Below are 16,207 nucleotides of genomic sequence, written 5' to 3'. Positions count from 1 at the left end.
TATACAGCTGGAGCCATGGGTCCCTCCCTATATGCTGCTCCCAGGCTGGTGGTTTAGACCCTGGGAGCTCTGGTTGGTTGGTATTGTTGTTCTCCTCATGTTGCTGCAAACCCCTTTCAGCTCCTTCAGTCTTCTCTTTCACTCCTCCATTGGAAACCCTTTGATCAGTTCAATGGTTAGCTGTGAGCATCTGCCTCTGTATATTTCAGGCTCTGGCAGACTACTAAGGAGACGGCCATATCAGTCTCCAGTCAGCGTGCACTTCTTGGCATCCACATCAGTGTCTAACTTTGGTGATTGCACAAGGGATGGTCTCCAGACGTCCCCTCTTTCAGTTTCTGTCCCACACTTTGTCCCCATATTTGCTCCCATGAGTATTTTGTTATTCCTTCTAAGAAGGGCCAAAGCACCCACACTTGGGTCTTCCTTGTTCATGAGCTTCATGTGGTCCATGAGTTGTATCTTGAATTTTGCGAGCTTTTGGGCTAATATCTAATTATCAGTGAGTGCAAACCAGGTGTGCTCTTTTGTGATTGGGTTACCTCACTCAGGATGATATTTTCTAGTTCCATCCATTTGCCTAAGCATTTCTCAAATTCATTGTTTTTAATAGCTGAGTAGTATTCCATTGTGTAATTGTACCACATTTTCTGTATCCATTCCTCTTGTCAATATCCACTGTCCTTCCTGTTGAAGGACATCTGGGTTCTTTCCAGCTTCTGGCTATTATAAATAAGGCTGCTATGAACATAGTAGAGCATATGTCCTTGTTATATATTGGAGCATCTTCTGGGTACATGCCCAGGAGTGGTATTTCTGGGTCCTCAGGTAATGCTATGTCCCATTTTCTGAGGAACTGCCAGACTGATTTCCAGAGTGGTTGTACCAGCTTGTAACCCCACCAACGATGTAGAAGTGTTCCTCTTTCTCCACATCCTCGCCAGCACTGCTAGCACTTGAGTTTTTGATCTTAGCCATTCTGACTGGCTAAGGTGTGAAGTGGAACCTCAGGGTTGTTTTGATTTGCATTTCCCTGGTGACTAAAAATGCTGAACATTTCTTTAGGTGCTTCTCGGCCATTGAGTTTATTCAGTTGAAGATTCTTTGTTTAGCTCTGTACCCCATCTTTAATAGGGTTTTTAATTCTCTGGAGTCTAAGTTCTTGAGTTCTTTGTATATATTGGATATTAGCCCTCTATCTGATATAGGGTTGGTAAGAATCTTTTCACAATCTGTTAGTTGCCAATTTGTCCTTTTGACAGTGTCCTTTTCCTTAGAGAAGCTTTGCAATTTTATGAAGTCCCATTTGCCAATTCTTGATCTTAGAGCATAAGCCATCGGTGTTCTGTTCAGGAACTTTTCCCCAGTGGCTAGGTATTTGAGGGTCTTCCCCACCTTCTCTTCTATTAGTTTCAGTGTATCTGGTTTCATGTGAATGTCCTTTATCTGCTTTGACATGAACTTCCAGTACTATATTGAATAGGTGGTGTGAGAGTGGGCAGCCTTGTCTACGACCTGATTTTAGTGGGCCCTTGTGTGCTTTATGCATCAGAGTAATTGTGGCTTCATAGAATTAATTAAGAAGTGTTCCTTCTGTTTCTATTTTATGGAATAGTTTGAGGACTGTTGCTATTAGCTCTTTGAATATCTGGTAGAATTCTGGCCCTGGGCTTGCTTTTTTTTTTTTTTTTTTTTTTGGTTTGGAGGTTTTTAAATGACTTCCTCTATTTCTTTAGGGGATATGGGTCTGTTTAGACAGTTTACCTGCTCTTGATTTAACTTTGTATGTCGTATCTGTCTAGAAAATCATCTATTTCATCTACACTTTCCAGTTTTGTTGAGTATAGGCTTTTAAAAGTACTAGGATCTGATGATTTTTTTGATTGTCTCAGTTTCTGTTGTTATGTCTCCCTGTTCATCTGATTTTGTCAATTTGGATGCTATCTCTGGGCCCCTTAGTTAGTTTGGCTAGGGTTTTATCTACCTTGTTGTTTTATTTATCTTGTTGATTTTCTCAAAGAACAGCTTTTGGTTTTGTTGATTCTTTGTATCATTCTCTTTGTTTCTATTTCGGCGGAGTTTGACTATTTCCTGCCATCTACTGGTCTTGGGTGTGTTAGCGTCTTGCTCTAAAGCTCTCAGGTATGCTGTTAAATTGTTAGTGTAGGATCTCTCCAGTTCAGTTATCAGGGCACTTTGTGCTATGAACTTTCCTCTTAGCACTGCTTTCCGTGTATCTCATAAGTCTGGGTATTCTGTGTCATCATTTTCATTGAATTCCAGGAAGTTTTTGATTTCTTTCTTTATTTCTTCCCTGACCAAGTTATATATCTTCTCTACTCAAGTTATCATTGAGTAGAGAGTTGCTCTATTTCCATATGTATGTGGGTTTTCTGTTGTTTTTGTTGTGATTGAAATCTAGCCTTAGTCCATTGTGATGTGGTAAGATGCACAGGACTATTTCAGTGTTTTTTATCTGTTGAGACTTGTTTTGTGACTGGTTATATGATCTATTTTGAAGAAGGCACCATGAGGTGCTGAGAAGAAGGTATATTCTTTTTAAGATAAAATGTTCTGTAGATATTTAAATCCATTTGGTTGATAACCTTTATTAGTTTCATCGTGTCTTTGTTTAGATTCTGTTTCAATGTCCTGTCTATCCCTGAGGGTAGGATGTTGAGGTCTCCCACAATTATTCTGTGGGGTTTAGTGTATGTTTTGAGCTTTAGTAAAGTTCGTTTATGAATGTTGGTGCTGTTGCATTTGGGGAGTAGATGTGCAATGAGTGTTCTTTGTTGGAAATCTTCCTCCAGTTCTTCCTGATAAAGATCTACCTAGTTTTTAGTCAGACCCTAAATAGTTCTTGAGAAGAATTTCCTGACACATTTCTCCCCACAGTCAAGTGAAGTTCATCAATAGCTTCTCTTGAAGCAGAGTGGAGCCATCCGGAGAAAGGGCTCATGGTAAGTGTGTTACTGTTCTTGGAGATGATCTCATTTTGGCTCCCAGAACTCATGTCCCAGGAATAAGAATCACTTGTTAAATCCAGCTTCACGTTGATCTAGTGCCCTCTACTGGTTGTCATATGTGCCTGCACTTACATGCACAGCTTTAAAAGAGACAGATAGATACAGAGACACAGAAAGAGAGAGAAAGTGAGAGAGATCTAAAAATAATGTTTTGAAATAAAGGAAATAAATAATGTCAAGTTCCACAAATAATATAAATTATTCCACTTTATAAAATTTAATTTTATGTCAATCTGTGTGGTCTGGTGAGAACTCAGGCTATGCCAAGAGACTCCATGGAGAAAACTATGGGCTACTCTTTTTATCCACTAAACAAACATTTAACCATGTGTTAGGAATATATTTAATCAAAACAGCAGAAGATAACTCACAAGTTAATCTGGCATTGGAGTTTATCCTCCATAGGATCATTTGAGTGTGCTGGCAAGACAGTGCAGTGGTTATGGGCACTGACTGCTCTTGCAGAGGGCCCAGGTTGGAGGTCCAGGACCTACACTGTGGCTAACAATCTCTTGAAACCCGAGTTCCAATGGATCAACATGTTCTTCTATCTTATATACTAGGCACGGTAGTGCTATACATATACATCAAGGCAGGCAAAACACCCACACATGCAAAATGAAAATTAATAAAAAAGAAAGAAATAACATGCATGCCTCACAGGGCAGCTGTAAAGGATATACTGGCTTCTAGGCAGGGGCAGCTTAGGAGGGACATGTTAGCCCTATGCCCTTTTCTGATGACTCCTGACCTTCTGTGCTCCACTTCTTGTCCCCATCCACTCTCACCTGCAAAAAATGTAAAGGAAGAGCACCCAGTGCTTGAAGAGCCTGCTGAGGACACTGGCCTCCTCTTCTAAGCTGCACATCTTAGGCAGTTTTCACACCCCAGCAGCATGCTCTAAACTTCTTCCAAGCAGCATGCTTCTTTTTTTCCTGCTTCTCCCAGGCAGCTAGCTGGTCTGGTCTCAGGTGTCTTAGTAACCTGTCTTGTCTAAGAGAGACTCAGAGCAGCTTGGACTGATTACATTTTGGAAAACAGAGACCCAGGGAATCTGGCCAGTTTCAGGGACTTCCTGAAGCTATTTGTTTACCTTCCTGTTTAATTCTCTGTAGACTTGAATGTTCCAATCTTTCAGGCAAAGGATACAGAACACAGACACTGAACACCACTCATCTCTGAGAAGTTGTCTCATACACTTTTTCACCCCCTCCTACCCTCTTCCTCTTCTCCATCCTCTTTCTCCCTGTCCCTCCCTTTTTGATCCTCCTTCTCCTTGTTTTCCTTCTCATCTCTCCATTAGGTCTATTTCTTGTCTGACTTGAGGTATCATTGACCTCTCAGGGCTTGCCATCAGAATGCTGATTTTCCCTCTCTCATCAGTTGATCACTTGTCAAGTGCCAACTGTCCATCATCTTGTGGTGGACTTTTGTGTCCATGTCCCCACTTCCGTGTTCATGAGATTCTTCCTGGTGTGAGCTTGTTCAGCTCTCATGCATTCTGTGACAGTCATTGTCAGTTTCTATTTGCAACAACCCTGTTGTGTCCCTGCTGTTATCTATCATATTGACATTTATAATCTATCTAGCTCTCATCCTAAAGATACTTGATTTTACTCTGTTTGTTTTGCTTAAAGTTATATGATTTTGGTATGTGTGTGTGAGAATTTCATCTCACCCACTCCAATCTACTATCTCCCCCTCCTCTCTGGTCCATTGTTCATCCTTGCAACCTTTCCCTAATCATGGGGGCAGGGGGTGATAGTGTTGTGTAAGCTGTAGTGTGTCACCATGGGTTCCACTATTTTTGTCTGCAAATATTCATCACGATGGCTTTTTGGTGTGGTATGAGGCTTCTGATACTCTATCAACACTGAAATTTCAGTGGTACTCCTCTCAGTTATCTTGTTGTCATGGGGGTTATCTATGTCATGGAGATCCTGGAGTTTTAGATTTGTAGGACTGGCTCCTTCATGTACTCCAGAAGTCCACCAGTGGGGTAGATATTGGTGTGGGACAATTCAAAGTTCTGATTGGACAGCCCAATCCATTTCTGACTTTGTCTCTGAGTCTTCTTTCCCATCTTTCCTATAAACAGAAGCTTGACTTTATACTGGTCGGACCTGTACACTGTCTCTGTCCTTTGTAGGAACAGTTGGCTTTTCTTGTCTTTGGACTCCCGTCACACGCACAGATGTCAAATTTCAAGCTTGATTTCCTGGCCCTCTCCAGGAGGAGTTGGATCTTTCTTGCTTGGTTCCTGTTCTCTCCTCAAGACCCCATGTCCTATTTCTTCAGCCAGCTGAGAAGATGCCAAAGCCACCACATATACCATAGCCTCAGCAGACATGCCTGGTCATTAGGCTCTCAAAATGACTACTTTAATAGTCCTCTGTCTATCACCAAGTCAATTGTTGTTGTGGTGGTGGTTGTGGTGGTGGTGGTGGTGGTGGTAGTGGTGGTGGTGGTGGTGGTGGTGTGGTGGTGGTGGTGTGGTGGTGGTGGAGAAATATCCCTGGCTCTGCAGTAGTTACCACAACTCACATGTTCTTTGAACAACCATGAAAGGGTCCTTCCATCAGACTCCCTGTCCAATGGCTGTGACCACCAGGGCAGAAAGAAAGCACATGCTCTGCTGAGCCATCTGTATCTTTCCAACAAGGTTACCCTTCTTATCCTAATGAACACTGTTCACAGGGGGCTGAAGACTGCAGTTGCCATTCTTACTGTTGTATGTCTCTCCTTTCTCAGTCCTTACACAGCTAAGTAAAGTGCACTAGAATGGAGCAGGTAAGGCAGTGACTTGAGACCATAGACCTTACTCATGGAGGACACAGTTAGTGTTCCATGGAGGACAATTGTCCAGCCACTTGGCCCCATGAACAATAGGATTACCAGAAGCTGGCTTGCCCAGGAGTCTCTCAAGCGGCTTCCTGCTGAAGTGAGGAAGGTTACAGCCTGCCAAGGGGGGTGGTGGTGGTCCAAAATTAACAGTATAATTTAGTGGCCCAATAAATATTTGGTTCATAGATTCAAATGTTCAAATGTGACTGGTTAGAATTGTCAGCAAAAGAAACTTAAGCCAATTTGATTCCTTTGAATTCAGACAAGAAAACCCAAATCTGTATCAGCATTGGGGTTCTCAGGGGTCCAGTGTCAATATAAGGGAAAACATTCTACTAGAAGATGCCAGAATTTTAAATGAAGGTTATGTGTCTTCGGATAGCTCATTTAGGAATATCCGAATAGAGAGGGCATTTAGCTAACTAAATCGGGAACAACTCTTTTAATTTAGGGCAGTTCTTTCCTTAGGGATTTTCCCCTCTCCTTAGAAGATACCTCCATGGATGAGCCAAATGTAGCTAGAATCCTAGTGTCCAACATACACATCTGGATGAGCCCAGATAATCTTGAGAAGAGCAGTTGAATGTAGACTATTGTTCCCACCTGCCATCCTCCCTGTATATAGGGCATCTCTCTATAACTGCCTTTCTCCCTGTACATAGAACATCTCTTGCCAACTGCCTTCCTGCCTGCCTGTAAAACCTTAACTGGACCAAAACTTCTCTGGGGGGGCCAAGAACCAACCTCTCAGAATTGCTGGCACTCAAAGAGCCTTCAGATTGACAGTGGGAGCAGTAGACCACAGCAAGCTTATGTCTAACAATGTTAGAGTAGATTTTTTCCAGTTGCTATGTCAGGGTGTGACAGGTTGGATCTTGGCAGTATTTGTGCAGAGATAGGTGTATCCCATGGTATCTGAAAGTTCTCTCCAACTCCTAGGCACCATCCCTGACAAATCAGGAAAGTTTAATTATGAGAAGATACATAATTGAAAAGAGCAATAAAGAATGAAGAAGGAGTGGGAAGCAAGGAATAAATTATATAAAGTTCAATCAGGAGCCATCTAGGAAACCTAGCTTCATGATCAGCAACTCCAGAAAGAACCAACTCAGGAGTCACTATATGGTCCTTTTTCCTATTGGCCAGGGTGTGTTTGGCACTGTGAATCTCATCTGCTACAGAAAAACTCAGGACATGGTGACCATAAAAACTGTAGAGATCATCACGAAGCACATCAGGCAGATCCTGTCAGAAACATCCACATAGGGTACACTACACCATTGTAACATCATTGCCACCTTCACGTTGGGGTAACATCAAATCGGTCCATCTAGTTACTGAGTGTGCTCCAGGAGGAAACTTCTTTGACCTGATAATGGAGGATGGCCCACTACAGGAGGAAGAGACAAAGAAAATATTTGGGCAGATAGTGTCAGTCATAAAGTACTCCCACAGCCTTGACATTGTACATCAAGTCATGAAACCTCAGCATATCTTCAGAGATGCAGAGGGTAATGTGAAGATGATAGACATTAGCCTATCCACCAAGCCCAGACCTGGCACATTACTGAAAGAGCAGTGTGGAACAAAGGCCTTTTATGTCCCAGAGCTTGTACTACGGAGCCATACAATGGTGAGGCAGCAGATGTGTGAAGTCTTGGTGTGCTACTCTCATTTATCACCAGTGGGTACCACCCTTTTAGAGGAAGCATGCCTAAAGGGATAGAGGAAAACATTGCCACAGGGACCTATGACATTCCAAGTCACATCTCTGGGCACCTTGAAAACCTAATTCAGCAAATGCTCAGTTTCCCCAGAGACTAGGCCTTCCATTGAAGACATTGAGAAACATCCATTCTCATAACATTTCATGTGAATATCTCACCTGACACCTACCCAGATTCCAGCAGTATAGAATTCTTTTTGGCATGGGATTTAAAACCAATAAGATCTCAGAATCCCAAAGCAAAACATATGATAAATTGTTGGGGGCATACATGATTTTAAAAGAACAGGCATGGGAGAGGCTTGAGCATGGATCTACCACTTCAGTTAAGCTTGTGGATCCCTGCCCTCCACCATCCCATTACCAGCACATCCCTCTATCTCTGGTCTTCCACTAAAGAAAAGGGCCAGTGAGCCCAGCTTTGGCCTCCTCTACATTCAGCCATCAGGAGAGCATAGCCCTGTTGCCCTGACACTCTGAGGACACAAGGTGGCAAGACGTGCTTCCATGCCTGACATTGCTTTTACATTGTCCCAAGAAGAAGAGCAGAGATACTGCTTGTGCCCTCCATTCTGGAGCTGTGGATGCCCCTTGTGTCTCCAGAAGCATATCAGAAGAGGGAAGGCCCCTGCCACCTGAGGTAGACTGACAGTGAAACCTCATCACCCCCTCAGAATATTGGGTACTTCAAGAGGCTATGCAAGAGAATCAGGGTTTGCCTATCAAGACTCTGTTGTTTCCTGAGGGCTCCAAACACAAAAACCCACTTATATCTTCCAAGAAATGGCTCCACTGAAATAGAGGCCAAACCCAATCAACAGGTAAACTGTTGTGGTCTGAATTTTATTTTCTCTGTCTTTATTCATGTCTTTTCATAGGTAAAATCAAAATGTATGCATTTCTGGGTTCTCATGGGATGGTCAGTTGTATTTCTACCCCATCTGGATTAAAGTCTGCTACTTGGCATACTACCTCAAGAAGAAATCCCGCTGGACCAAGCCTAGGTGGTATCTGATGCAAATAAACAGCAGTAATCAGCTAGAGACTGTGGGTATAGCCAGGGCGAAATGGCGACTTGTATAGCTGTTGTCAGTTGGGAACAAGTTTATACAGAGTCCTTCGACTTGGTGACCTAGTGCCTGTCAGAGTGACCATGGTCAAAACACCAAGGTACCACCTCAATGGCTCCCTACAATTTCTATTGGACAAGCAGTGTGTGCTGAGCCCTGTGAAGTCTGACATTGCTGCTTGGATGGCTTCATGGGAAGCTGAGGTAGACACCTAGTTCCTGTGCATCCTGGATGCTCTTTCTAGAGGAGATGGTTGCAGTGTCACCAGAATCTCCACAGTGGCATTCAGAGCCTGGTCATATAGCACCATGCTGGTCTTTTAAGTCACCTCCTATCCAGTACAGACCTAGCTGGCAGAGAATCATCACTGCCACTCGGCTTCAAGGCAACAAATCATCACACTGACTGTCCGGGAAAGTAACTACTGGCCTTCTTGGCTATCCTTTTCTCCCATCATTTGACCTGCTACCAACAAGGAGAAATCTGCTCCCTGTGAGGCCTGCAGAGGCCTGCTCAAGAGCAAGCAAGGAGCAGTGATTGGAAGTTTTCTTCCACAACTCTGTTCTTTAAGGTTTATGTATGCATTCAGCACTGTGCAGTCTTTGGGCAGCTCCTGTGCAGGCACAGGACATCGTGAGTGACACCATGTCAGCATGCACCCTTGTGCATATGTAGGATGTGCTTCATGGCCTCCCATACTAACCAAACTTCCATAGGTGTCATTGAAGCTCAAGCAGCATCTGAACTAGCCATCTTCCTGAGAGACCACCCTGGGTAGCTTCTTAAATTTTATGCAGTTGACAGCAGGAGTCCTTGGTAGTCATAGCAATTGTGAGAGCTCCAGGTGCCTCCAGGATCCTGATCCAGCACCAAGTACCAGGAGTGTTCAAGCCCTGGACTTTGGAGACTTCTCTGTACAGTGACAGTGGAGTTAGTCTTTGTACTTGGGCCGAAGGACCACACACAGAGGTTCAAGAATCGCAGACAGTCAGAGTACTGCCAATGTGAGGATCAGTCAGCCTGTGTGGCCTGCTTCTCTGTGAAAGAGTGGGAGCAGGCACAACAGCACAACTGGTCCTTGCTTCTCTCCCTTACCCTATTCCTCCTATCTCTGATCATGATGAAGACATGCCGTTCCAATAGTCAGAATTGAATCCTGTACCATAACTCAGTGGATTCAGTTGAAGAGAAGAACTGGACCTCTCTGTTCCACATGTCTGTATGGACTTTCAGGATGGACAGTCCTCTGGAAGATCCTGTGTCAGCTGCAGGATGTCCTGGGAAGCTGTGCTGTCCACATTTTATGGCAGAAGCACTTGAGCTTGACACTGCCCTCAACACTGATATGATGATTCCCCTGTCCTCTATATGAACACACACAGCCTGCCACAACAGTGTGCACTATGAGAACACTAAGGACAAGAGGACTATGGCAGTAGGATGCTGGATGCAACAAGATTGAGACACCTTGTAATGCTGACAAAAGAAGCTCAGGCCTCAAATGAGGTGGACTTCAAGTGTGAGAGCTGAGTGTTTACTCGTGGATTTGAGTAAACACCAACACCCAGGAATCCAGGATACTTGGTTGGTGAATGCTTCTGTCCACAGTGGGAGAGTGGTAAAGTCATGGGATGCACTCACCCTGTGAAGATGCACAGAAAACAAAATAGTCTTGTCTCTCTGGACATAAGGGCTCAAATGAGCAAAACAGCATCATGGGCTTCTTCATTTGGAAAGGGGATGAGAATGGGGACAGACAATGTATATATCCTGACTACTTGAAAGTCATGCTGTTTTAGAGGGAATCTCAGATGCTTGAATCATTGTGAAAAATGCTGTCTGCCAGTGCCAGAATCCTCCTGAGAGTAGAATTATAGAAGGCTGAGGGCATGCATATATCCTGACCTCTTGAAGGTCACCCAATTTGCCAGAGAATGTCTAAGGCCTTAATCACTGTGAAACATGCTGTCTTCCAGTACCAGAATCCTTCCTGAGAGCAAAATACACCACCAAACCACCAGAACCCTAAAGTAATGATGAGGAAGGTGACAGGTGTTCTGGTGTCCTATAACACCAACAGGAGCCCTGAGGCTCACCTCCTCCTGTACTCAAAGGTAGCCCACATTGGTGCAGATCACTCCGGGGCAACTGTCACTTTCCCAGAATTCTTGCAGACAGGAAAGTTAAGGAGGCCTCTTCTTCCCTGCTGTCTTGGTCTTCTCAGGAAGCTTGAAAACTTAAGTCCTTGAAGATTTTTTTAACCTTCCCTGAACTCTCTGCTAATCCAGAGTTCCAGGACTCTCCAAGTCTTAGGAATGAGAAGACCACAGACATTTCCAACTCTGATCCTCTATAACCAAGCTTCCAGTTCTCGAAAGCAGAGTGGACTGAGATTTCAGAGGCCTCTCCATGAATGCTGTCCATAATCACGCTCTGGGGGAGTTCAGTGTGGGAGAATGTGCATTACCTTTGATGGAGTCTGGGGTTTGGGTAATGAAGTGTTCCCTCATCAGGGCCAGAAGACACATGAGGAGTGCTAGAGTAGATACAGAAGACATGGTGTCAAGATGTGGAGCCCAAGGCCATGGGAGGCTACTGAGAAATCTAACGCCTGTATGAGTGAACATGGACATGAACAGGGTGGGTGGACATGGTCCCCTTCACTGCAGGCTGCAGTGTGGTCACCATTTCCTACAGAAGCTCATATTCTGGTAGACTATCCTCAAAAAGGCTACTCTGCCCCTCAAGCTCATGTGATAATTGCCATGTCTCAATAGAGGCACACCAAGCCTGGTCTTACAAGATGCTATTGTCAGTGAGGTGACTATAAAGAAAGGAGGACTGTGACAGTGAGAGGCAGCATGCAAAACTGATGGGAGGCCAAGCTGTGCCTGGAAGCTACATGGTGCAACCTCTGATCCTCTCTTCAGACCTTCATTCTATGCAGGTATCTTCCTAGTGACAGCCCTGTCACCTGTCACCTGTCACCAAAAGACATCAACCTCTCCCTGACTCACTCTCAGCATCACTTCTCAGTCTTGAGACTTGAAGGGCCTAGAGGAGGGCCTCTACAGATCAGTCAGTGGGTGTCTCCATGACAACTGTCACTGAATTTCCTTAGGATTGTGCTTTCTGGGATGTCTGACAGAGGTGGACTCCCAGTTCTTGTCCTGTAGCCTTTTCTCACTTCCTCATCTGTACCTGCTCCCTCCAACGGTAGCACCATGGAAGCCATTCTTCCCTTCAGAGGGCTGACTTCATTCTTATCCACAAGGAGTTAGGGTGAAGATTGGCTCTGAGATGTCACCCCAGCTTCCAGAATGTCTCGGTGAAGTGGTGTCATCTGTGCTTTAGTCAGTTGCCATTCTATAAGCATAGTGATGTGCAAAGTCCTCACTATGCAGGATCCCAGGATCATTGGTGTGATGGACAAGCTCTGCACATGGAGCTGACACTCTGGCAGAGTCCAGGCATTCAGGAAGACAAAGATGGTGATGTAAGTCCACATCAAAACAGGTAAAGATGTAGTGAAAGTGAGAGTTTCCATCCTAGTACAGGTTGTTGGGAAACACACTCCCTGAGAAGAACATCTCTGCTGGGATGAGCCTGGGCAAAAAGAAGGCATGAGACAGAGGGCCATAAGAGCAGCCATGGGACTCACTGTAAATGACTTGACCTGAGGAGTGCCTGTGACAGTGGGAATTTTATGGACACCCTAAAGGAAATTTATTGTAATTCATCTTTTGGTGAACTGGTATTCTCCACTCAGATCTCAGGCCTTGGGCATGTTGGGTGTTGCAATATACCAAAGTGCTGAGGGTATACTCCTCTTATGATGGTGATGGGAATGTCAGAAGATGAGACCATCCTGATAGAGGGACAATTTTAGAATCTCAGAAACAAGAGGCCATGTTTCAGCATGGGGCTCCACCATTATAACACATGCATTTTGAGTTTCTAAGCAGGTAATGAGTGCAGATGAAAACTGTCACCATGAGTATTCCTGGACCTGGGTTTTTCCTCAGCAATTTAACATGCTTTCTCTCCCATGCAACTACTCAGTCTCCTTGGGCACAAATCCTGTCACTGTCCAGGATTTTTCTTTTCTGTGAAAATAAGACACTGAGTGGCACTGGTAGGAGGAGCTACCTGAATCCTCTGTTCTCTGACTTTCGGTCACTGTTGTCTCTTCAGCAGGGATGCTGCTCACTAATTTTCTCTCAGTTGAATGCTGGCACCAGGGAAGCAAGGAGAATATCAGAGGCTTGTCTCTTAATATGATTGGTACTTCCTGGAAGGTCATTAGTGGAGGGATGTGCAGGGTCTCTGAAAAGTCCTCTTTGCTGTCATCTGACACATGGCATGCACTGACCAAGGTCCCTCTGACCCTTGACAGAACTCAGTGAAGGCAATTTGTACATTATGACTGGAGATCGGACATTCAGAGGGAGTGAGGCAGTGTGCTCCTAGTCCCACTGAGCATGAATTAGGACATTCAGTCTGATAACTTTTACTGACTAAGGAATCACCAGATATCTTCCACTGTTGCCCCTGGATTGTTTTAGAATCAATGGAATTTTCTGAAACAAACCCTTTTTAATTTTCTTTCCACCATAGTGACTTGACCCTTCCAGGCTATACTGCATTCCAATAGTGAAGCCAATGCACATGGGCAAAGCGGCTACTCAAGTCATATCCACAGTTAAGAGCAGAGGGAAAAATGCATGCATGTAAGCCTTCTTTTTTGTGCTCCTTGAGAGCTCTTTAGTGCTATTCAATGTGAGATCCAAGCCTAGAGAATGGCACTGCCCAAGCTGTTGTGGCTTCCCATGTCGGTTAAGGTAATCAAATCAGTCCTCTACAGACGTGCTCATGGAAAACTTTATTTAGAGGATTCTTCTGTGAAGACTCTCCTCCAGGTCACTGCTCCTGCACAGCTTGAGGGTTCAAATGAAAGAACATGAATTGCTCCCAGTGGCCACCACATCTCCCAACACTGAAAATTCTCAGACTCATGACTAGAGGCTTCAGCTTCTCATTTTACCTAGCTTCAAAGCTGATATCTTGTAGTGTGTCCTGCCTGACCTCTCAGATTCTCCTCACATTATAACTGACACTGTTTTCACTTAGCGATCAGCTCATCCCTGGGATGTCTACTGTGTCCTCAACTGATGCTTTGTAGACATAGATTATGATTTCACAGCAGACTTCTTTGCCTTCAGGTTGATCCTTTTTTCTCTTTCCATGTCCTTTCCTCCCTCCAAGAAAGATTAGCCTTTCATGCCATTTTCCTTCTGCTAGCCTGCGCTTTCTTGAGTAGGTCCAATTCAGTGTTAGTAGGTATGTATGTATGAGGATTACAGACTATACCCTAATTCTCACTGTGGGTATGGCTCTCAGAGCATGTAATCTTGAAAAGCATTTTAAATTATTTACATATTTCCTCACTTACTTACCTATTCGATGTCTCCTTTATCCTGTCTTTTCTGTTTCTCTGTTTCTATATCACTCTATTACTCCTGCTTTGACTCTGTTTCTACATCAGTATCTGACTCTATCCTGTTCTCTATCTGCCTGTCTCTCTCTCAGCCCTCCTTCTCTCTTTGATGTAGGTAGCATGTATATTTTCTGCATATTCTGTGGAGGTCAGAGGGTAACTCTATTGAGGCATTTCTCAAACTTGGTGAAATATTCAGTGATTAAACGTTATTGGCTATTCTTTGATAAGTTTCTGTAGGTGAAGCACCTGAAGGATCTGAGGAAGTGTCAGTACATTTGGACATTTTTTCAGCTATGCAGGAAGAATCATTTAGCCGTCATCCTCTCCCCTGGATGTGTTTATATATGCATCCCAGCCCTTGAGGTGTCGAGTCTCCAGGGCAAAACTTTTCATGGTGTCACTGCAGGATCTATGTGTGGGTCTCTTTGCTTGCCTTCTGTGCCTGGATAACACAGTTGATGTTTTCTCTACCTGGGCATATGATCCCTTAAGGGGTAGTTGTGTCTCTCTCTTCCATTTGAGTACCCAGGGTCTTTGCATTCTCTGTGCTCACTTACCCCATTCTTGAAGCTCTTCCACACCTGCTCCCCAGTCATTGACTGACCACAAGTTCTTAGACTTTGGATGTTTCCCTGAGAACACGCCTGACTGGATGTCTCCATTCTTAGTCTCATTGTAGAAAGGAGAACAAAGCCTGGAGATACCAAGCTGTTCACCAGTTCAGGCAGTGCAGGAGATGTGTGAGCAACCAACACTAGAATCTGTGAGTGCTAGGACCCTGTCACTTTCCACAGGGTATTTAGGATGCCTCTGGACAGGCAGTGTGGCAAAAATTAACTCGTTCAAAAAAGCTTGACTGATGTAGCACCAAGAGAGCCCTCAAATCCCTGTCTCGGTCTCCTTCAGAACTTGCAGGTCTCATCGGCTAACACTTCAGAGAGATTCTGATTCTTCCAACGTGAGAGCTCCACCAAAAAGCTCAGACTACAGGTTAGAGGGCCAATATATCAATGAGGGATTTCTTACCCATTGGTGGAGTGCTAGGATGTCTGCTAGGTGCAAAGACTGCTGGGAGAGAACTGGGAACATATCTTCTGCAAGAAAACCATCCTCCTCTCAAATTACACAAGTTCCTTCATTTTGTTCTCCATATGCAGCCTCTTGACATTGAACAGATTGTTCTAGCTGATGTGCCCAGGCTTAGAAGATGGACTTCAGCCAAGAAGCCTGGCCACTGTAAGGATCAGTCACATCTTTAGGAAATACATGAACAGTATTTATCCACTGGAGAAAAGTACAAGGACCAAAGTCTCATCAGGCAATCCAGGATACAGAGAGCCTGACAGGCTCAGATTCAGGTTACCTCTGAATCTTCGAAGATGTAAAAGGCTCTACTTTACAGAAGAAGCCTGTTGCTGATGCTGTTGCAACCAGGACTATGAGTGTGAAAACTCATAGTCCTCTTTCTTTGTAAATACTGGATTCAGCATTCTTGGGCCCAGGTATTCATGGTCCTACTCTCATTCCTAATTTGGTAGAACTTTGCAAGTCCTGACATTGCAAGTGTCATTTTCTGATGGTGTCCCACTTGATACATAGGCTAAGAAAGATTTTTATCCCTTAAAGGGGCTGGAAATAGGCTGGGCACACAGTCAACATTAAAACTGCAGTTTTATACTTTGTGGTTATTGACTCTTTTAAAACTTGTTTGAGAACAGGGGTCAGAGCCTGATATTTCCAAGATTCAGCCCTATGAACTTCAGAACCCCACAGCTCAAAACGTTACAGATGCCACTCTGGAATGAATCCAAAGACAAGTCTGTGACATGGGATTTACTTATAGGTTCAGGACTCAGCAACACTAAACCTACAAAGAATACTTTAGGGAATCCAACTTTAGAAATTGGGAGATGCCATTAAAGAAAATGACCCACAGGAGGCTCATATAGTCACATCATTGCCTCCGTGACCCTTAGTGCTGTGATTGCCATGTTCTCTGTTGAACTCAAATAAGGTACTCCATTTATAGAATAACAGT

General features: G+C 44.1%; 1 pseudogene; it reads left to right on the top strand.

The window, feature by feature from the left end:
* Nucleotides 1-6,953: 6,953 nt before the first annotated feature.
* On the top strand, nt 6,954-15,974 carry LOC143433966 (putative sperm motility kinase W pseudogene; annotated as a pseudogene).
* Nucleotides 15,975-16,207: the final 233 nt, after the last annotated feature.

The sequence above is a fragment of the Arvicanthis niloticus genome, unplaced genomic scaffold (genome assembly GCF_011762505.2).
Source record: "Arvicanthis niloticus isolate mArvNil1 unplaced genomic scaffold, mArvNil1.pat.X pat_scaffold_302_arrow_ctg1, whole genome shotgun sequence".
NCBI classification, from domain to species: Eukaryota; Metazoa; Chordata; class Mammalia; order Rodentia; family Muridae; genus Arvicanthis; species Arvicanthis niloticus.
The sequence above is the reverse complement of the archived record's forward strand: the minus strand, read 5'-3'. Positions and strand labels throughout refer to the sequence as shown.